Genomic DNA, 22,494 nt, shown 5'->3' on the forward strand with positions numbered 1-22,494 from the left:
ATATTATTATGATCAATTATTCAGCATTAAAATAGGAAACCCAAACGGACAAATGGTAAGATGGTTCAGTTAATAATTTGTTACATGTTTTATAGCTAGGTGCAGTGCATTCAGTATAGCATTTCCTGTTCAGTTTATCAGATAGTACTGGAAAACATTAGTGAGGGAAAGAATCCGAAGGGATTCTACTAAATGCATAGGACAGGTAAGTGGAGCTATGATGGAAGCACTTGGATGGAGGCTTAAAGTACTATGTGTATATTCGTTAAGCCTTAAAGAAACACAATTCTAACTGGGAAATTTTGGGTGGGTTGATACAAATTATGAAATCATTTACATCCTGGAGAACTTTGTTTTTGCTAGTATTGGTATTTTATTAAAAGGACCATTAAGTTCTTGATAAGATGAGAGTGGAGTAAGTTTTGCACAACCAGTGAGAAAATGCATATTTGCAGTTGAACTGAGAAAAGGCAGAAAAGCAGTGCAGGGTAAAGAGAGTCTCTGGAGCCAGGTAGCCTAAGTTGAAATCCCAGCTCCGCCATTCACTGTGGCGTTTTTTAACCTTTGTGCTTTAGTTTCCTCATCTCTAAAATGGGGGAGAATAGCACGAGCTTGTGTGGGAACTTATTAATATGTGTAAAACACTTTATAATGGTGCCTAGTCCATAACAAGCAGTACATGGGCCTTTGTTACTCTCAGTAGTAGTAGTAGTAGTAGTAATATTTAACAAACTAATAGGGCCAGAAATCAAAATTTGAGGAGGAGACTAACTAGTCTTGTCTTCTTTACTTCTGTTTTTGTTGCTTGTATCCTTGTGTGGCAAATACATTTGACCTTAGTTTTCTGTGTACTAACCCCAAGAATGCTGGGGTCACCTTCTGTCATTTGCTAAAAATTGAAATGTATTCCTTACCAAATTTTGGCTCATTGTGTCTGCTCCAATTAAGAGTCCGTAATTTTATTATTATTATTATTATTATTCACAGTTTAAGATGGTTAGTCATATTATTAACCATAACTATGTTCCTGATGAAATCGTCCTACATTTATATGGTATTTTGCATTTTCATAATGCCTCATCACCACTAATTGTATGAGGAGGTCTGTTTAAGAGAGGCTTATTTAGAGCTGTTTACATTTGATATTGCCTGTCTTTGTATACTTATTGTAAACACAATAAAATATATGTTTTACTCTAGATTAATATCAGTTTTTAGGATGATGATACATCTACCTGACATCTAGATTCCAAGACATACAAGTTAGACTGAAATTATAATTGAGCAGATAATCTTGCCTCCTAGTCTCATCCTGGAATGCCTGGAATGACACTAAGGTTGTCACCAGCCTTATTATGCACCGGCAGAGTGGGCCGTACTTCAACAAAGTGTCATTTGAAACAACATAACAGAGGCTTCCCTGGGCCTCCCCAACCGTGAGATATGGTTGCCTCAAATAGAACTTTATTTATTTATTCCTTTGGCTTAAGCCAAATAAGAAATTTAGTCCCTGCTAAAATGAAAATACTCTTGGAAGAGATAACACGTTAAACTTTATCATTTGTTATACCGCACGGTGAATGAATTTGTTAAATTCTTTTCTGTGTGATGTTTAATCAGTGAGGACACAGAAAAATCCATAACACTGTAACTCAGTTGGGATGGAAGTGGAAAAAGAGACGGAAAGAGGAAATAGAGTCAGATGACCCCTACTTTCAAGTTTGGCAGACTTCCGATTAAATATATGGATTGACTTTATCAATATTCCCTCCCCAAATGCCATTAAAATTACAGTAAGGGGATTTTTCAAGGTATAAACCAAAAAGGTAAAACAAAATGGGGGGATAGCAGCAACAAAATTTTGAGAACTGGAAAGTTATTGTAAAGGGAGTAACTGATGTGGCTGGCCTAAAAAGCTGAATCCTAAGGCAGCAATTAAGAAAACCAAGAACCAAAGTGATGGATTAATACAGGGGTGTCCAAACTGTTTTCAACGTTTTTCACCAAGGGCCGTATGCGGTAAAATACACAAACAGGCGGGCCACTCACTCGAGGTGAACTACGTATTGCCTCACTTGGTTTATTTAAGTAAACTAAATGTATTTTTAGAATTTGCTGCGGGCCAATTAACAATGGATGGCGGGCCACAGTTGGCCCGCAGGCCGCAGGTTGTAACCCCCTGGATTAATACATTCACAGAACCTCTCAGTGGCTTGGGAATTGGTGGCATTTGGTACCTCTGGAAGTGGAAATAAAAGTGGGACCAAAAATAGCAGAACAGATTGAACGTTTGTTTAAAATTGGATAGACCCCTACCCACTCCACAAGATTGTTGTGACTGCCCTTTCCCACCCTGGTATAAGATTAGAGATATTCCTGGAAGGGACAGTCGTTCTGTATTGGGAGAAAACAGAAGAGGATAAAGTGGAAATAAACCTTGTAAATCTTGACATACATGTCTCCAGCCCTCATCCTCCTCTTGGCTCAGAATACAGGCATCAGGCTGATTTCTCCTGGTAGAAGATAAGAAGGGTCCTCCCTGGAGAAGCTGATAGTTCAAAAGAAAAGACCTAAAGATTCTGCAGAGGGCCCAGGCAACTCTGCAGTGCATCCTTCCGTTGATAAGCTCTGTCCACGCTCAGAGCTTCAATCAGTTTTGTCACGCGTATCTCTTTTTAAATAGGAGCACAGTGCCTGGGGTCATCAACGATTTGAGGGAAGCTTGTAATGTTAATAATAGAGACTAAAAGAAAAAAATAAACAAACAGGACAAAAACAACACTTGGAAGAAAAAGGGTTGCTTGCATTAAACAGATAGGGAGAGCTGGGGAAGAAAACTTTAAAAAAAAGCAAAAATCAAAACCAAAAAAACACCAAACCAGAAAAACACTATCATTAATATTTCCAGAGATTATAAGAAGATACTGCATGTATATGACAAGAATGGTATGCTATGTTTTTAAAGCAGCGTTTAGAAATCAAAAATATGATAACAAATTTAGAAAAATAACATAAAAAGGATGGAAAATAAGCTTGAAAAAAATTTCCCAAAGACTAGAGCAAAAATAATGTAGGGATGAAAAATGGGGTGTGAGAGGATTTTTTTTTTTAATTAGAGGGCCAGTCCAGCAAATCCAACATCTGAATAATTGGAGAGAATATAGAGAGGAAATCACTGAACTAATAATTCAATGTAATTTTATCAATCTGAAAGATATGAGTATCCAAATTGAAGCAGTTTATTAAATACTATAACAATGAATGAAAACAGACTCACTCTAGTGCTATTATAGTGAAATTTGAGAACACTGAGTTCAAAGAAAGATCCCATGAAACTTGTAATGAAAGAAGAAAAAGAAAAAAAACAAATTCATACAAATAATCCAGAATTACATGACATTACACTTTTCAACAACAACATGGGAAGTGAGAAGACATTGGGGCAATGCCTTCAAAATTCTGAGGTAAAATAATTTCAATCTAGAATTCTATACTAAGGAACTGTCCAATAAGTGTGAGGCTATGATAATTCATTTCAGATGTGCAAGGTGTTGAAAAATTTTTTCTATCTTGCCTTCTTTCGTAGGAAGTTCTAAGAAGATGTGCTCCGTCAAAATTCAGGGAGTAGGCCAAAGGAAAACAAGATGAAGGAATTAGGTAACAGAGCCCACCATAAGAGGGAAGCAAAGGAAATTCCTAGGCTGATGGTGAAGCAGAATCCCAGGATGACAACTATGGATAGCAACCAACCAGCCCAGATCGGTGCAGTGGGTCAGAAGAGGTTTCCTCAAGAAGATAAAACTGATAGGTGAGAAATCTATGTGTTTGAGCACATTTCCAATATAGGAAGAGAGTTTGATATTGAATTAGTGATTGAAAACAAAGAAAACCAAGCGAAGAAAAAATTTAGATCATTAACACCAAGAAAAATAAAATATCGTGCAGGGACAAGGAATCGTAGTACATGGCTCAACTGAAAATAGTACTGACATAGCCATAATAGTGTAAACACCGATCTAATTGAAATCATGGTGTTGCTGATGAAAAGACAGATGTGTGGTGGACATAGGGGTGGTGTGTGTGTGAGAAAGAAAGCTAAATCCTCTGCAGTGAGGAAACATTAGCGATTGCTTAAAACAGAAATATCATGCAGATTATTGAAAGAAAGGAAGCAGAAAAAAAAAAAGAGTCCACTCAAAGTGTTGAAAAAGGTTGCCTCTGTGGAGAGGAAATTAGGAGTTTTGGAGGAAGAACAGAGGCTTTCATAACAAACCTTGTAAAACAACCTCTCGACTAAACTGTATACTGGTGTAACTGATATGCCTAAAGTTTGATTGGCAAAGGGAGAAACTAGAGACAAACCATTTTTGATGCTTTTAAAAAGTGTCAGACAAGATATTATAAGGGTCAGTAACAGTGGAAGGAGATGACAGACTTGAAAGGTGAAGTTTGATGAACCAAGATTTGTAAATGGTTAACTATAAGGAGTGAGAGAGAAGCAGAAATTAAAGATGTGCTGGAGTTTCTGGCTGGGGTGAGGGTAGGTGAAGCTTCCATTCATTGAGATAGGGAGTATGGAGATGTAGAAAGATAAAGAGGTGAGTTTTTTTTTTAAGTGTTAGATTTGATTACTTATATGATGACATCTATGGGAAGATGTCTAGTGCGGGTCAATATGTTTGGATTAGGAAGTCAGGAGGGAGATCTAGGCTGGAGATAAAGGTTGGAGAGTCATCTCCTAAAGATTGAGATACAGGAATAAGTGAGATAGTTCAGTGAAATGGCATAGGAAGGGAAAAAGGCAGAATAAATACAAACTTAAGGAGTCCCTGGATTTAAGGATTAGGATATGGAAGAGGGATTCATTGAAAAAGAACAAAGAGATAGGAAAACATATTGTGACGAAGTTCAGGGAGAAGTGAGGTTCTAGAATTGGGAGGCTGGTTCAAGATAAAATAGTGAATTAGCCCAGGCAACAGGCTTCATCTCCCTAACTCAACCCTCCAGCTGCCACAGCAATGAGGGAAGGAAGCTGATAGATCTCAGAAACTTACGTAAACACTGAAAACTCCTTGGCGAGTGTAGCAGTGCCCCTGGTACTCAGTCTCGCATCCCCTTGGCCCACTTCTGACTGCAGTTGCAGCTGTGGTGGGCCGTTCTGTGCAAGCTCAGATTCATCCCATGGTGACAGCATCTCACTTCAGTCTCATGCCACCCTCTTTAGAATTACTGCCATTGAAACATTCTGTGTGGGAGAGTCTACTTCTTCCAAAAGCATGATGAGTTTAGAACCCCCAGGGACACCTCTTAGCCAATGGTGGATGGAATCTGGTGGCTAAATACTCCAGTGTCCTGAATCTCTGGTGTGAAGCAATTCAAGGAAGTGTCCAGAACACTTCACAGGAGGTCCCAGTGGGATCAAGTACCCTCTGGCCACAGTAGTGACCTGAGAGTCCTGTTAGGCTTTTCCTCCTTCATTCTCCTTCGCCCCACTTCCTCACTTCCTGGAATTTGAAGTAAACTATTTACAGTCAAGTTTTTCTCTCAGGCTCTGCTTTTGAGGGAACCCATTGTGTGTGGGAGTTAGAGTAAAAGAAGCCAAGAGGGGAAGGCCAACTGCCACAAACTGGGTATAGACTTAGGGAGCTACACCTTCATCCACTAGGCTAGGAAGTTACAATAAAGGAAAAAAACTCCTGAAAATGAGCAGTGCCTTAGTAGGTCCAGCTGCATATTATAAAACCACCCCAAATAATAGTGGTTTAAAAAAAGTTTCTCTTTCAAATAAAAGAAGTTGGCCTGGTAGGCAGTCAGGACTAGTATGGTGGCTCCCTTACATTATCATGGAGCCACAGTCTTAACTTTCTGCACAGCCAGCACTGCCATACTTAAGATCACTTCATGGTCCCATACGGATGCTAGAGCTCCAGGTACCAATTTGGGGGGCAGTAGCAGGAGGAAGCCAGGGGCAAAGAAGTTACCTTTTAAATTTGTTAATCCCATTAACAAATCCTTTCTGAAAGTTCCACACTTCTGCTTACATTTCACTGGCCAGAACTTACACAACCACATCTAGTGGTTGGGAAAGAAAGGTGAAATGTAGTGTTTAATTCTGAGTCACCACCAGAAAAATAAAAGTACAAAGTGTAACTTTCAAACTCAGTACAGAAACTTTTTTGCCCAATTCAATGGAATGTAGGAAAATAGAAAAAAAAGTATTCATGCATATACATATATATGTGTGTGAATATATATAATATGAAGTATATACATATATACATATGTAAATACATATATACATATATAAAGAAGCTTGGAAAAATAGAAAACAAAGTAGGTCTTTCTATTAATTATAATAAATGTAAATGGGCTAAACTTAACAATTAAGAGCCAGGGAGGCATACACTGGATTTTTAAAAATATCTAGTACTACATTTTTCTAAAAGAGGCACATTTAAAACAAAGGAAGAGAAAGACTGTAATAAAGAAATATAAAAACATATACCAGGGAAATATGAATCAAAGAAAAACCAGTGTTAACAATTATATTAAATGAAATTGAATTGAAGATTTAAAGCATCGCAAGAGATAAAGACAGATATGACATTGATAAAATAATAATAGATCAAGAAGATATAATGTTTATGTTCATAAATATACTTGATGCAAAACATAGAAAGCAATAACTGGCAGAACTACAGAGAAAAATGATAAATAATCTATTGTACTTAGAGGTTTTGATCACCCCTAATATAAACATAAATCAAGCTCTGAAAATAACACACAGAATACGCTTGTGTGTACAGCTTAATGCATTATCACAAAGTGAACCACCTGGGCAGTCAGCACTCAGATCATGAAAGAACATCACCACTACTTCAGAAGCCTTTTAATGCCCATTTCAGGGCACTAACCCTTGCCATGGGCTACCACTATTCTGACTTCTAACATCATAGAGAGTTTAGGCTCATTTTGAAAAATACATAAATAATACATCAATGGAATGATATAATATGTGTTCTGTCATTGTTAGGTGCAGTGTTCTAAAAGTCAAGTTTGTTAACATCGTGGTCCTGACCGTCTATCTCCTCAGTAATTATTTGCTTGTTCTGTCAGCTTTTGAGAGATGAGAGTAAATCTGCCACTATAATTGTGGCTTTTTCTACTGTTAGCTATGCCCACTTTTGTTTTATATATTTTGAAGCTGTGTTATATGTATATTTAGATTTTGACTTTTGGTAACTTTCTAATGGATTGACCTCTTTATCTTTACACATGTACCTTTTATGACAATAATACTTCTTCCCATAAATTCTACAATGTTTCATATAAATATAGCTGGTTAATGTTTACATGGCATAGTTTTCCATCTTTTTACTCTCAAACTTTGTGTGCTTCAAAAACAAGATGTGTCTATTAACAATATATTATGTGATTTTTTTCATCCCATCTGCCAGTCTTAGTCCTTTGCTTGGAATAGTTAACCCGTTTAATATAATTGCTGATACATTTGGTTTTATGTATAATATCTATTTGTTTTTTATTTTTTCTGGTTTTTGTTTCCGTTTCATTCATATCTTAGATTTCTTGGATTAATCAAGATTTTTCATTTCCATTTTTTTCTTTTTTTAAATTTGTTACACATTATTTAATATTGATATTTTAATGTTATAGTCATATAGAAAATTAATAAAATGTGTTAATTATATATTATTTTATTTTATATTGGATTTTTGACTCAAATTCTTTTCAGAGTGGTCCCAATGGGTACCTGAGTCATACCTGTGGGGTTTTTTGTCCAGTTTTGTAATGCATAACAGGGAGAGACATACTCAGCAACTGGCAGAATCCCTACATTGAGTGCTATTATGACAGGAAAGGCCAAGTAGAGACCACTAGAACTGTCGCTATTTATGAAAATAGTAAGGCACTATTACATTTATGGAAGGATTACAGAGATTAGTGCCACCATAAAGGACTGAAAAGATCCAGGACGGTGATTCCTACCACATCCCTGTTCGATTTGCCTATTCAGCCCTGCAGAAGACAGATGTATCTTAGATAACCACAATGCAGTTTTGTAAACTTAATCAGGTACAAACTCCAATATTGGCTATTGTTCCAGAGGTGCTTTCATTGCTGGAGCAAGTTAACACATCCTCTTGCACCTGGCTTGCAGCTATTACTAGGGCAAGTGTATTTACCTCTCTACCTGTTAGTAAAGACCAGGAATGAGCAACTTTTCTGTAAATGGCCAGATGGTAAATATTTTAGGATTTGCAGGCCATAGGTTTCTGTCCCAACTACTCTACTCTGCATTGCAGTGCAGAAGCATCTATAGCCAATATGTAAATGAATGGACATGGCTGTGTGCCAATAAAACTTTATGTACAAAAATCGATGGTGGGCCAAATTTTGTCTTTGGGTCATGATTTGCTGACCTTTTGTAAAGATTATTAAGTGCAGTCTGTTTTCAGCAGGGAGGGCCAGCACTACACCTTCACTGCCCTCACAGAGAGATATATCAACTCCCTGCCTCTATGCCATGCTCTAATGTGCAGAGATCGATCACCCTTCTATTCCACAGGGCATCGTGTTGTTCTAATACATTGATGGTATTCTGCTGATGGCTGAGCAGGAAGTAACAACAATTCTATACATGTGTTTGAGATACATATGTGCTAGGAGGTAAAAAATAAATCCCACAAAAATTTAGGGGCTTGCCACCTTGGTGACACTTCTTGGGGTTCAGTGATCTAGGGCATATCTCTTCCATATGAAGAACAAGTTGCTATAGCTGACCCCTAACACCACTAGGAAAGAGGTACAATACCCAGTAGGCTCCTTTGGAATTTGGAAGCAATAGATTCCTCATTTTTACGTGCTACTATGACCCATTTACCAAGTGGTACCAAAAGCTGCACATGTTAAGTGGGGCCCAAAACAATACAAGGTATTATAACAGGTCCGGGCTGCAGTGTAAGCTGCTCTGCCACTCGGGCCATATGACCCAGCAGGTTCAATGGTGCCTGAAGTGTCAGGGGGAGATAGGGATGCTGTATGGAGCATTCGGCGGGCTCCTGTATGTGAATTGCAGTTCAGACTCCCAGAATTTTGGAGCAACGCTATGTCACACTCTATAAATCACTATGCCTTTTTTTTTTTTTTTAAAGCTATGTCTTGCTTGCTATGAGAACTTAGTAAAGACTGAATGCTTGACAGTGGATCACCATGAGACCTGACCTGTGCTTCACGAAGCGGGTGACGTGTGACCCACAAAGTCAGCCATTAAGTTGGCATGCCCAGCCGCCCTCCATTATCAAATGGAAGTGGTATATATGAGAGTGGGCTCAAGGAGTCCCTGAAGACACAGGTAAGTTGCATGAGGGTAAGTGGCCCAGGATATGCAGGGCATTATTTTTTCTCCCATGTATCATTTATGGCCTCATGAGGAGTTCTCTTTGACCAGTTGGAAAAACTTCTGGTTTGGTTTACAGATGGATTTACGTGGTATACTAGTACCACCTGAAAGCACAGCTATAGCACTACAGCCCCACTCCAAGGTGACCCTGAAAAACAGTGGAGAAGGGAAAGCCTGCCTGAGGGCAGAACCGAGAAGAGGACACGTCTTATTTATTTTTCCTGAAAGTGGAGATGGCCAGAGATACAGGTCTCCCCTGGTTCCTGGGATATGGTTCAGGGTTTGGCAATATAGTCAGGAACTTGGAAAGAACATGATTGGAAGATTAGTGACAAGGTTGTCTGAGGAAGAAGTATGTAGATAAACCTCTCTGAATAGGAACAGAGTATAAAGACATTCAGATCCCATGTAAATGAATGCTCTTCAGAAGGCAAGCTCTGTGGAGGAGAATTTTAATCAGGTGGATTGGTGACCCATTTTTAGATGTCGGTCAGCCTAATTCCCCAATTGCCCAGGGCTCACGAAGTGGCCACCTCAGCAGGAATGAGAGGTTAAGCATGAGATAAGAAACGTGGACTTCCTGCCAACAGCAGAGACCAATGCTGTGCACCCCTTATGGAAGCGTCCCCCAGGGGCAACAGCCAGCTTCCTGTGGCAGCTCGATGACATTGCACTACATTCATCATGGAAGGAACAGCACATTGTTCTTACTCTGTGTGTTCCCTTCCTCTGGATATGGATTTGCCTTTCATACCTCAAATGCTTTAGCCACATTTATGGACTTTAAAAATCCATTTACTGTCATTATATTCCATACATCATTGCTTCTGATCAAAGAACTCATTTCACAGCAAATGAAATGTGGCAGTGGGTCTATGCTCATAGAATCCCCTGGACTTCCCATCATCCTCAAGCAGCTGGCGTGATAGAACAGTGGTGTGGCATTTAAAAACTCAGGTACTGTGCCAGTGAAGTGGCAGCACCATGCAGTCTGGGGCAGTGCGTGCCAGGACGCAGTCAGTACGTGCTCAGAACCAGCAACCAATATTTGGTGCCGCTTTTCCTATAGCCATGCTATAGGGCATGCTTTTATTTTTGCTATAAAATTAGTTCCTTGATCAAAGCAAGGATATGCGGTATAGCACAATGAGAATAAGACATTGTATAATTGTGAGGATGGTGGTACCAGCTCAAGCATTGCAGATAGGAAAGGCAAATCCATATACAGAATATAAATCTGTATCAAAGAGGACAAAGTGTTGTTCCCTTCATGATGGCAGGGGTCTAGTGTAATCGATCTGCCATCACGGTTTCATATCAAGACCTCAAGCTGGGTTTTTGCTGTTACCAGTTAGTTGCACAGTGGTGGTGGCCATCAGATTAACTTTGGTCAGGCACAGTGCATGTTATTGAGCCCAGTATAGTACCCACTCCTGCCACCATGGCCACTTTATAAATAACACACCGAGAAAGCCCTGTGGTGGTTAGGTAAAGAGGCTGATGGATATCTACCAATGTTTCATTTTGTTCACGTGATTATCGAGACACTCCTCGGCAATAGAGCCCTTTGGTGAACATTCACACGGCACACAGTTTCTTCACTCTATGCCCATTCGAAGAAGTCCAGCCACATACCTTTCCCCTTGTTACCCATGTTGTAATCCTGCTTGCAATTGACTGAATATTTGTTTCCCCTCAAAATTCATATGTTAAAACCTAACCCCCAACATGATGGTATTTATTTGGAGGCAGGACATTTGGGATGTGATTAGGTCATGAAGGTAGAGCCCTCATGAATGGAATTAGTGCTCTTATGAAAGAGATTCCGGAGTGCTCCCTTCCCCTTCTTTCACCAGGTAAGGACGTAGTGAGAAGACAGCGTTCATCAACCCACCAAGCAAACTGTTGGAGCCACTTCCAGCTGTGTTAATTCACACGTTCCAGTCAGAAACTCTTGTACATGCATTCATATCAGTACATTTGCCCTGATCCATTTGGTATTTTTTTCCTCCTTGGAGTAATGCTCTTCAAATTATTTCCAACGTATTCCCCAGGTTTTTGCCTTTATGTACTAGGAAAACCTGGCAATTCTTTCAGAGAATAAGCTATGTCCTCTGGGTCAAACTTTACACTCATGTCCTTGGAGTGTACTGAGACCTAACTCTAGTTATGAGTCTAGAGATCTCAGAGCGGGTCTTGAGCAGGATAGGCATTTCTTTGCAAATCAGCTTCTCTAGGTGAGCATCTTTAAGCAACTCCAATCTCCTCAGATACAGGAGGGCAGGCTGTTTGAGCTGCCAAGAGAGGCTCAGAGAGACTTGGAGTTCAAAATACTCATCTTTTTGTTCAAGTCCGTCAGAGGTCCCCATTCTAAGTGTCAAGTCCACTCACTCTTAATACCATAATTTTAACATAAGAGACATGGCAAGTGCATTCAACTTATCATTTTATAACTCAGACAACTGAATTTTGGAAAAGACTTTCAGTGAGTTTTACCCTGCAGCTCTAAAAAATTGTAAATTATCTTAAAGCCACCATAGATGCTCTCTAGTTCTTTGTGATTTGAAATAAAGTTTAAAACCTGGGTGTTATTTTCTTTCTGTAAGCTCTCCAGTGTAGTCAGAAGCAGCCATGACCCCACAGTTCTTATACTCTTTTTTATTACCATAGCAGTCAAGTGCAATGGCCACTTGGTCCTCTAGGCCACTTTTTTCAGTAGGGTTATACTTTACAATCAACCACAGGTAATACTATAGTTAGTCATGATGCCCTAGGTGGCCACAGATAGCTAGATTCCCATTTCCTGTTATGAAAAAGCCCAGCACTGCTTTCAAAGGTAAGGGTATAGCAAAACAATCTCAAATCCCATCTTTGAGGGTCTGTTCTCTGGAACCACTCTGGCACCAACTACTATATTCATTAGAGTACGGTCCAGCAAACCAAAACCACACTAGTAATTTCAGCAGAGAGAATTTAATATAAGAAATGTTTTACATGGGTCAAACATTGAGGTGCAGAGATAATAACCTGTTGGGTGAATAAAGGGAAGATGGTGGTGTTTTAGCAACTAGAGGCTAGGGAGAGAGGGACCTCGCAGAGGTAGGGCTTAAACCCTTGAAAAAGAGGTCCTGCCCTGCTGATACTGGTACCTGCAAGGTGACACCATAAGGCTAATTTTGTAAGCATCAAGAGCTGAAAACTGCAGCCAACTGCTGCTGCCAGAGGTAAGTGCTCTTGCTGAGGTAGCCAATGACAGCAGAAAGAGTACAGAACAGGAAGAGGCATCTCCTCTTCTCTTCTCCTGCCTCATACTCTCCCTCTAGTGCCCCCTGTGGGCAGAACCAGAGAGTTACCTGGCAAAAGAGAATGAGTTTGCAAAGACCTAGACCCAGACCACAAAGTAGAGTGAGTGTAGGCAGGGTGGATTTGGACCTGATCTCATAGGCTTAAGTGTGTTTTAACCCATAAATGTACAGATTCAGTTTAAAAAAGAGGGCATGATGAAATAGGTGTTTGAATCTATATGTGGAATCAGCATAAAGGTGATAGCTATAAATCCATTCAGATATGTTACACTAGTGATACAAATAACAAACGATATTGCCAAGGATAATGTGATTCTTTACAATGGTGGGCAACTGTTGGTCATGTTCCAAAGAAAATAATGTGCTACTTTCTCTTACTCTTTAGAATACTGCATTTCCAAAAATTTTATTATGTATCAAATACTCAACTAATAGTAAGTAGGTTTTTCACCTACAAGAATATCCAGCCAGAAATTCAAAATTTCTATAGGACAAGAGACAACTCGTTCTTGTATGGGGAGATCCTGTGTGTTGCAGGATGTCTAGCACTGTTCCCTGAACGCTGTAGTCCTCCAAGAATTCAGAACACCTGCGAGGATATGGTAGCACTGTCTGCATTAAGACCAACTGCTAGAGGATCATGCCACAGGTCAGGGACATAGGGGTTTGGATTTTGTTCTGAATGAAACCAGAAGTCATTTGAGGATTTTAACCAGGTCTATTCAGCTTGCACTTAGAAAATGTATCACTCTGGCTTCTGCTATGTAGAAAACAGACTGTGGGGAAGGCAAGAATGGAAGTAGCAAGTCCAGACGGGAGACTCGCATTATTCCAGTACGAGGTGATGGTGGTTTGACTGATGGAGGAGCTGTTGGGAAGTAGTTGGATTCTGGGTAGATTTCAAAAGGAGAGCAGGTAGGATTTGCTGAAAAATTGGATATGAGTGAGGGAACGAGCAAGATCAAGGTTGTTGTTCAGGTTGTGGCCTGAATGACTGTGAATAGTGGTGACATTTTTAAACATGGAAAATGCTAGGGAAGAAGTAGAGTTTCAGCGGGGTGAATCCAGAGGTTGGTTTTTGATCTTTAAGATGTCTAGTAGACATCCAAGTAGAAATGCTGAATAGGCAGTTGGACATACCAGTCTAGAGCTCACTGGGGACTCAGGGCTGGAAGTATAAATTAGACAGTAGTCAGGGCATACATGGAATTTTAAATACATGAACCTGGATATGATCACCAAGGGGATGAAAATAGATATGGAAGAGAGGAGGTCCAAGGAGTGAGCCCAGAGCTACTCCAAACTGCAGAGTCTGGGAAGAAAAAGAGGTGCCAGCAAAGGAGTGACATCACCCTGGACTTTTTTCCCCCCATAACGCAATAACTCGACATAGTAATTTGTAATAACAGGTGCCAAGCACTATTCTAAGCACTTAATATACACTATGCTTTGAAAACTAATAACCACTCTGTGAGGTAGGTTATGTTGTTGTTTTTGTTTAATGGAGGAACCTGAGGCAGAGTTGAACTTATCCTACTAGATATTAAAACCAACTGTGAATTTATGAACCTAGATAGAGGTAGTGGTTGCATAACACTGTGAGTGTACTAAATGCTGCTAAATTGTTTACTTGTATTTTATGTTACCTGAATTTCACCTCCATTAAAAAACAGAACAAAGCAAAACCCAACTGTAAAGCCAAAGCAATAAAATATAATAGCACAGTTATAATGCAGGAAGAGACTAATAAACCAAGGTAACAATGTACACTGCTATTGGAAAAAATCTGTATTGCTATAGGAAAATATTTATAATAGATCTCTCCATCGCAACATATATAAAAACAAATACCAAATAGTTTAAAGACACAAACATGAAAAGTAAATCTGTATAGTTTCAATCATTGAAAAAAAATGTAGGAGACTATAGCGTGGGAAGATTTTGGTTTTAATTTTAAAGATCTTATTAGCTTTATTCAACAATTAACGAATGGGGCAACATCCAATCTAGAAGATGGAAAGGAGCTCTGAGATGCTGTACCAAGGCTTTCATAGGCAGAAGGGAACAGAAATAAGGAAGTTATAGTAGGCAAAAAAGCAGGTTGGTTAATATGATCTCACTTATATGTCGAATCCAAAGAACAAAGTAAAGGAACAAACAAAACAGAAATAGACTCATAGATACAAAGAGCAAACTGATGGTTGCTGGATAGGAGGTGGGCTGTGGGGGGCTGGGTGGAAAAGGTGAAGGCATTAAGAAGTAGAAATTGGTGGTTACAAAGTAGTCATGGGATGTAAAGTACAGCATAGGGAATATAGACAATAATATAGTATCGTGCCAGATAAGTATTAGACTGAGTGGGGGGATAACTTCATAAATTATATATTAATAAATGTCTCACCACTATGCTGTACTGCTGAAACTAATATAAAATAATATTGAATATCAACTGTAATGGAAAAAATTTTTAAAGTAGTTGGTTATTGCAAAGTTACTTTCCTAAAGGGGATTATTCTCTAGGGCTAATCAGGCAATTCCTGCTTAGCTGCTGTAAGATTCCATTCTGAGAGAGCTAAAATTGTAATTAAATTAAGTCTCAGTTTGGTTATGTGGGGCTTAGCAAAGTGACTCCATTTTGGGCCTTTTGTCTTGTTGTCGACAGCTCTTTACTAGTCACTCTACTATATCATTTTTTCTTTTATCCTCGTTCAACATTCACACTTTGTATTGGAAAATTAGATTTAATATTCTGTACATTTACAACTATTTTCTCACTTTTAAAAAGTCAACAGAAATTCCACACACAATTTGCATTAATGTCATATTTCTATCTCTTAAAGATATGAAGATTTTCATTGTTCTCCGAAGCATTGTCTCTGCTAATTTTATTTAATGTATTTTACCTTCTCTGGTCAGTTTTGGACAGTATATTTATGGTCTAAGATTTTCCCTTTAGACGTTATTTAATCACAAAATCATAATTTGTATCACTCCTCATTTGCATTTATCATTAAAATAATATTAATGCTATAAACCCTTTTTATCTAGTTATTGCTTCTTTATATTTTCCCCTCTCATACTTCTACTCAATAATCCTTTTGCATAATGGAATACAATTTTTGGGGGTACACTCAAGAATAGGAGTTGCAGGGTCTTTGGGAAAATTTTCTTTTTCTCTTTTTTCATTATATCAAGCGTTTATTAAGGGAATTTACAAAGGAGGTAGCAGGATGACATCTTGGGCAGTAGCAGGATGAGATGGATATCCTCTGCCAAGATTTTCTTAAACAAGACCCCAAAAGGCAAACCATAAAGAAAAAGATTGAGGGATTTTACTGTATCAAAATTAACTATGTCTGTTCAGCAGTAGACATCATGTAAAAGCTAACAGAGAAGTCACAACTATCAAAAGATTTCCAAGTTGAAAATTGGTGTACTAGATTCCTATTTCTGCTATAACAAATTAGTACGAACTTAGTGGCTTAAATCAATAAAAATTTATTATCTTATAGTTGTACAGGTCAGAAGTCCAAAATGGGTTTCACTGGCTGAAATCCAAAAATGCCCCATATTAAAAAATGAATAACATCAACAGAATTATTAATCTCACATATAAATACTAGTATACATTGTATAGTATATGATACTACATACTTTATATAGTAAAGTATACGGTAGACCATTATTATATAAAGGAGATTGAAAGTAGCTGCATTTAACTTCCCTGGATAAAAAATAGTCATTACACTGTTACCTACTTTATGAACACAATTGATATTAAAATAGCAAATAATTTCTTTTACTTCACAAATAAAGGTCACATTTTTTATAAGTTCAATGGTGTGAGAAATTTAACCTTGTATAAATACGGAGGAAAACGTATTGTGTCATTCAGATAAAGTAGACCAGATAATGTCATAATGCCAGGTCACATAATGGAAGATGCAGGAATTAGAGGTCAAGATGACTATCCTGTCCCACCTAACCTTCTCATCCTTAGAGAGCCATACACTCTACATGTAATCAATATAAAAAGTGATTGATGAGATAATTTATATATACATATTTTTAAAATAGAAATTCTTTGAAACCTGGTGAGGATTTATCAGTTGGAATTAGCTGTATTTCAAGTGCTCAGTAGCCACATGTGGCTAGCTCATGGCCACCATATCAGACTACACAGTTTTAGACCAAGGGGGAAGTCAGTAGAATAAAATAAGGGACTATAGCAGGAAGACAGGAAGGTGAAGTGAGATATATTTAAAAATATCAGGGTTTATGAGAAGGTGAGTAGGAATGAAATTTCAAGCACAGGAGCAGGGACTGACTTCAAATTGAAGGCTAAATTCATCTTTCAGTGTAACCAGAGGAAAGGAGGAAAGAATGGGTCCAGACACAAAGTGTCTTCAGGTAAATGGATTTTATCTTCTTTGGGAAGTAAAAGAACGAATGAAGATGATGGGAGGGGTGTGTGTGTGTGTGTGTGTGTGTGTGTGTGTGTGTGTGTGTGTGTGTTTGGAGCTTGAGAAAAATGGAGACTATTTGAAATAACCTCTGTGAGGACTGGAAAGAGAGAGAGCTGACTAAGGAAACATTGACTCTGGAGCTGGTCAACAACTTTGGAAGCCTGTGTGAATGTGAGGACCATGAATCTAGTCTCTACTGTTATGTAATTTTCACCAGCAGCCTCAGTAACTTGGTTTTAGGTAAAAGAGAAGGTACAGGGTAGTCAGTTGAAATGAATAAGAATTAAGGCTTTCCCCGGCAGGTGTGACAGAAAGATCATGAGACAACGGAGCTGAGGACTCTATCCAGAATGTGGGTCAAGGGGTGGACTTTAAAATCTAATGTGAAGTGTGAAAAAATAGGAGGAATGAGAGAAAGGAGACGTGACGGTTTCCTGGAGGTTCCTACCAGGTCTGGGGACCCATCTCAGAATGAGTTAACCAGAGAATTAGAAAGATAGGAAGTTACAGTGAAAGAGTGATGATTGAATTTATTGTTTACAAAGTTAAACCATTTTGGTGCTGACCTCAGGGTGTTGCTGTGGAATGGGTTGTGAAATGGAGTGGATGAGAAGGGCATTGGAGATAAGAAGGTTAGGAACTGAAAGGCCGTGGTGAAGATGTGTCATCCATGAGGACATGGAAGTCTTAGGATGATGACAGGACTTGCAGTGAGAGCACAACTGTACGCCAGGTGTTAAATCACGGTGATGGGGTAACAGTGACCAGGAAGCATATAAATGGCAGCACCAGGGAGGGGTGGAAGTCGGTATTGCCGTATGGCTTAACGCTAAAAGAAGTAGGAACTTGTGCATAAGAGTGAAAAGCAAGGTCTGGACTGGGGAGAGAGGAGATAACCAACCTCTAGGATCATCGAATGAAAAGACTTCACTCTATAGATGAGGAAACTGAGGTCAGAGAGTGTGGTAGCCAGCTTCCAACATGTTCCCCAGTGATCCCCATTTTTTGGTATTCACACTCTGTGCAGTCCTCCCCGCAGTGTGCCAAGGTGGGTTTACAGGAACGATAGAGTACAGCAGAAGTGATGTATGTTGCTGCTGAGATTGGGTTGTAAAGGATATTGCAGCTCCTGTCTAGTGGCTCTCTCACTCTCGGGTTACTCACTTTGGAGGAGTCCAGCTGCCATATCATGAGCAACCCTGTGGGGAGCCCACATGGTGAGGAACGGAAACCTTTGCCAGCAGCCATGTGAGGGAGCTTGGAAGCGGATCCTTGAGCCCCAGTCGAGCCTTCAGATGACTCATCTCTAGGTGACATCTTGATGGTGACCTCATGAGAATCTCTGTGCCAGAACTAGTTAAGCCACTTTCAAATCCCTAACCTACCGAAATGGAGATAATACATGTTTGTCGTTTTAAGCCACTAAGGTTGAGATAATTTATTAAGCAGCAAAGATAAATAAGACTGCAAGTTTTTGTAACTTACCCAAGATCACAAAGCTAGTGAGTGGCTGATTTACAGTGAGAACAAAGGGCTCCTGATTCTTGACTCAGTGTTCTATGAGATCACACTGGATGCTGGTATACCTTGGACTTCTTTTGTACTGGACACACATGCCCTCAGGAAGTGTTAGTCACTGTCTAAAAATGTTTAATTGATCGTAATTCTGTTTTGTTCATAGGCAACATAAAATGAAAAACGGGCCATGCTTCTTCATGGAATGCAGAATAAGATTCAGTAAGGTAAATATTTTCTTTGTCCTCACCATATAAGTAATGCATAAGCATTTCTAAAGCATGCTTATTATCTTTTTGCCACAATTTCTAGAAGGGTTGAGATGACTGATTCAATTTTGTGCAATAGCTTAGGGGTAAAACGAGAAACGTAATTTCTACTTGGCTTCTTTTAACCACTTGACAAGAATGACACAGAGGACCCGGCATTAGTTGTATCGTTTAAATACTTCAATAATTCTGACTTTCCTGTGCAGTGAATCAGTGACAGGATCTAGTGTCTGCATTTTTGTCTGTTGTCTCTAAATGTAATATTCAGAGAAAGGCAGAATGCCAGAAAGGCACTTTGTGGCTTCTATTTCCATGCCATAGCGTCTGCCCTTTGGATGTATGTAATAGAGAAGCTTTGTGTGCCCTTTTGACTTATGGTTTAGGTCTGGATATTCAAAATGTAATTATACAATGTTCTTATTTTGTTTTTTCTTTCCTTAAGAACATAGCTAGAAAAATAAGGGGGGAAGTAGAAAAGTAGGTTTGGTTTCACTAGAACATGATTATTTTAAAAATTAATCTCAAATGTATTCAAGGCTCTAGTTCTATTAACTCCCACAAAAATTCAGATGTATTTCCAATTATTCCTTATTACAGTCAGTAAGTTAATTTGCTGTCATATATTCTCAGCATTAGGGAGACTGTTGAACGTTTTTGTATTTTTTTTCACTGCACTTGAAAAAATAGATTTGCCAGTATTACTTACTCTCTTGAGAGTCATAGAAAGACAGTTTTCACTCCCTTGACATTTTAGCACTTTCCTGGTTATAATTCAGCTAATTACGTGTGGCTTAAGCTTGCTTGAGATAAAATGCTATTTCATATGTTGTATTAGGTTAGTGATTAATGTGTAGTTTGAATATTGTTTTATAAAAATTTAGCATTGTTTTTCTATAATCAGCAAAAATATGTGTCTTTAATTAGTGATAGTACTAAGTTTTCGAGTTGTGTGTTCATTCTTCAGAAAACTCAGATGTCTCTAATCAAACTTGTGTTTATGAATTCCTTTGAATTGTACGACCCTATACATGGTTTTTAGTAAGAATTCACTCATTCAACATTTATTGTTTATTATGTGCCGGGTACTTTTATTTGTGTTGGTGATATGAGAGTGAATTAAACATACAAAATCTCTGTTTTCATGGCACTTGTGCTATAGTGGGGGAAGAGCGTCAACAAGCAAATGAATAAAATAGATATACAATATGTCAAATGGTGATTACATTCTATGAAGAAAAAAATAAAGTAAGATAAGAGGGTAGAGAGTGACAGATGTGAACGAGGAGAGAGATCAAGGTATGTATATGTCTGGGGCAAAAGCGTTCCGAAGAAAAAGACAAGCAAGCAAACCATACCTATGTGTCCAGAAGTAGCCAGGAGACTTGTGTCGCCATAGAGCCAGCAAAGAGGAGATGAGATCTGTGGGGAAGCAAGGGCCAGATCTGTAGTCTGCAGGCCAGGGTGAGGGGTTTGGTTTTAATGTGATCGCTTCAGGCTGCTGTGCGAAGAGACTGTGGGAGTGTAATTGTGGGAACAGGAGGACCAGTTAGCAGACTGTGTTGGTCCGGGTCCTCTGAGAAGCCAAACTGAGATTTGATGTGTAAGAGATGTGTTAAGAGGAACACCTACGAGGGGAAATGGAGGGAGTGGCAGAATAGGTGCTGAGAGTCTTCAGACTGAAATGAAGTTCTAACCTAGGTGGTGGATAGAAAGAGACAGAAGGGGTCAATGGAAGAGTGAAACTGCAGTGCTCTTCTATGAAAGTTTGGTAAGGCCGATGGGGAGTCCTTGAGCCAAAGCCACCCATCAGAGAAGTCCCCCATCTCTCAGCAGTGGGCCTGCCCCAGTGTTCCTGCCGTGCTGCCACTGGCTGGAAGCAGACCTTGGGAAGCATGGCTTCAGTGTGAACAGAGGGATGGATGCTAGAGTGCAGCAACTGGGGCCACCATTCAGTTTGGCTCCTTCACTGCCAGGCTTATTCCCATCACAGAGACTTTTGCCATAATCCAGGTAAGAGAGATCATGGTGGCTCGGGTTAAGGATGTAGATGAATTTTGACTATATATCCATCTGGAAGTATTTTGAAAGTTAAGCTGACCTCTTCAGCCAATAGATGATATGGAGGGAGAAGGGACAAAGATTCCTCCGAGATTTTGTTTGTTCTGAGTATCAGAAGAATGGGGTTGCCATTTGCTGAAATGGAGAGAAGACTGTGGGAGTCGTAACCGTGGAAAATCAGATGCTCATTTTGGCCGTTTTTACTTTGAGATGTCGATTAAATCCCTCACATGGAGATATTGAGAAGACAGCAGAATACAGAAGTCTGGGGTTTAAGGGAGCGTTGCAAACTAGAAATGTAAATTTGAAAATCATCAACATGTGGACAGCAGTTGAAGTCCCGGGACTGCATTAGATTAGCTACGGAGTATATAGCGATGAAGGCAGAAGAGGTTCAAGGCCTGACAGGGAGAAGAGGAGAATCCCACAAAAAGACTGAAGCAGAGGCAGTCAGTAGTAGGTAGGAGGAGACTGACTGACAGAAGAGTGGTGTCCTGGAAGCCCAGTGAAAAACGTTTTAAGGAAGGAAACATTTTCAGTTTTCTACTTCTTTAGTCTTGATACCTAGTAAATGAAATTTCTGTGATGTATTAATGTCTTACTAAGGGGACCTACTAAACCATCAGGTATCCTAATGTAATATATTTTTTTATATTTCTCTTCTATATTCTGAAATAAAGTAGTTTTAAAAATCTGCACAACGTTTTTATATTTAAAGTTTTTCAACTAGTTACCAGCAGAGGCTTCTTTAAACAGAGCATGGCTGTCCAGAGAAATAAATTCAAAATAAAGAGAAACAATTTCATAGAACAGTGCTTCTTAAGCCTTTTTGGGGTTATCGACCCCTTTGGGAATAAGGTGAAAGCTTTCCCCTGAAACATGCACACACACACACACACACACACACACACACACACACACACACACACAGTGTTTTGATTGTATTTAGAAGGAGTGTGTAGATCCCTAAAGCCAACCCATGCGTCCTTCAGGCAGCCATGAAGCCAGGCCTTGAATTGACTACAGAGTCTGCATTCTTATAACCTTTATTTTCTTCTTGGTTATTTAGTAGATCCACTTAGCAAGATCTCAAAACGTCACCATTTTAACTCACTCATATACTTCTAGTTTTAGCAAAAAAGAACTTCCCTGAGAGATGCTTCACTTCTAAATCAATTCAGTTAGGGAAAATAATATATATACAGGACATGTGACCTGTGCAGTCATGACCTTGCTCTTAGAAGGGCTCATGCTTGGGTTAATGCTGTGCCATTACCATTTGAAATTCTTAATAATTTTTGAATAAAATGTTCCACATATTCATACTGCATGGGGCCCTGGAAATTATATAGCCAGATACACACACACATACACACACACACACACACACACACACATACATGCACACTCACAATTTAAGTTCACTAGGATTTTTCTTTCATTAACATTTAAATAAGACC

General features: G+C 39.1%; 1 protein-coding gene across 1 annotated transcript in view; it reads left to right on the forward strand.

The window, feature by feature from the left end:
* Positions 1–9,186: 9,186 nt before the first annotated feature.
* Positions 9,187–22,494, forward strand: part of ABLIM1 (actin binding LIM protein 1) — a 290,923-nt gene continuing 277,615 nt past the window's right edge. The window contains exons 1-2 of the mRNA XM_074339011.2: positions 9,187–9,373; positions 18,874–18,934. The gene's annotated coding sequence lies outside the window, so the exon portion shown is untranslated. The remainder of the gene's footprint in view (positions 9,374–18,873; positions 18,935–22,494) is intronic.

This window comes from Rhinolophus sinicus, chromosome 15 (assembly GCF_057876585.1).
Source record: "Rhinolophus sinicus isolate RSI-liver-muscle chromosome 15, RSI-T2T, whole genome shotgun sequence".
Taxonomy (NCBI): domain Eukaryota; kingdom Metazoa; phylum Chordata; class Mammalia; order Chiroptera; family Rhinolophidae; genus Rhinolophus; species Rhinolophus sinicus.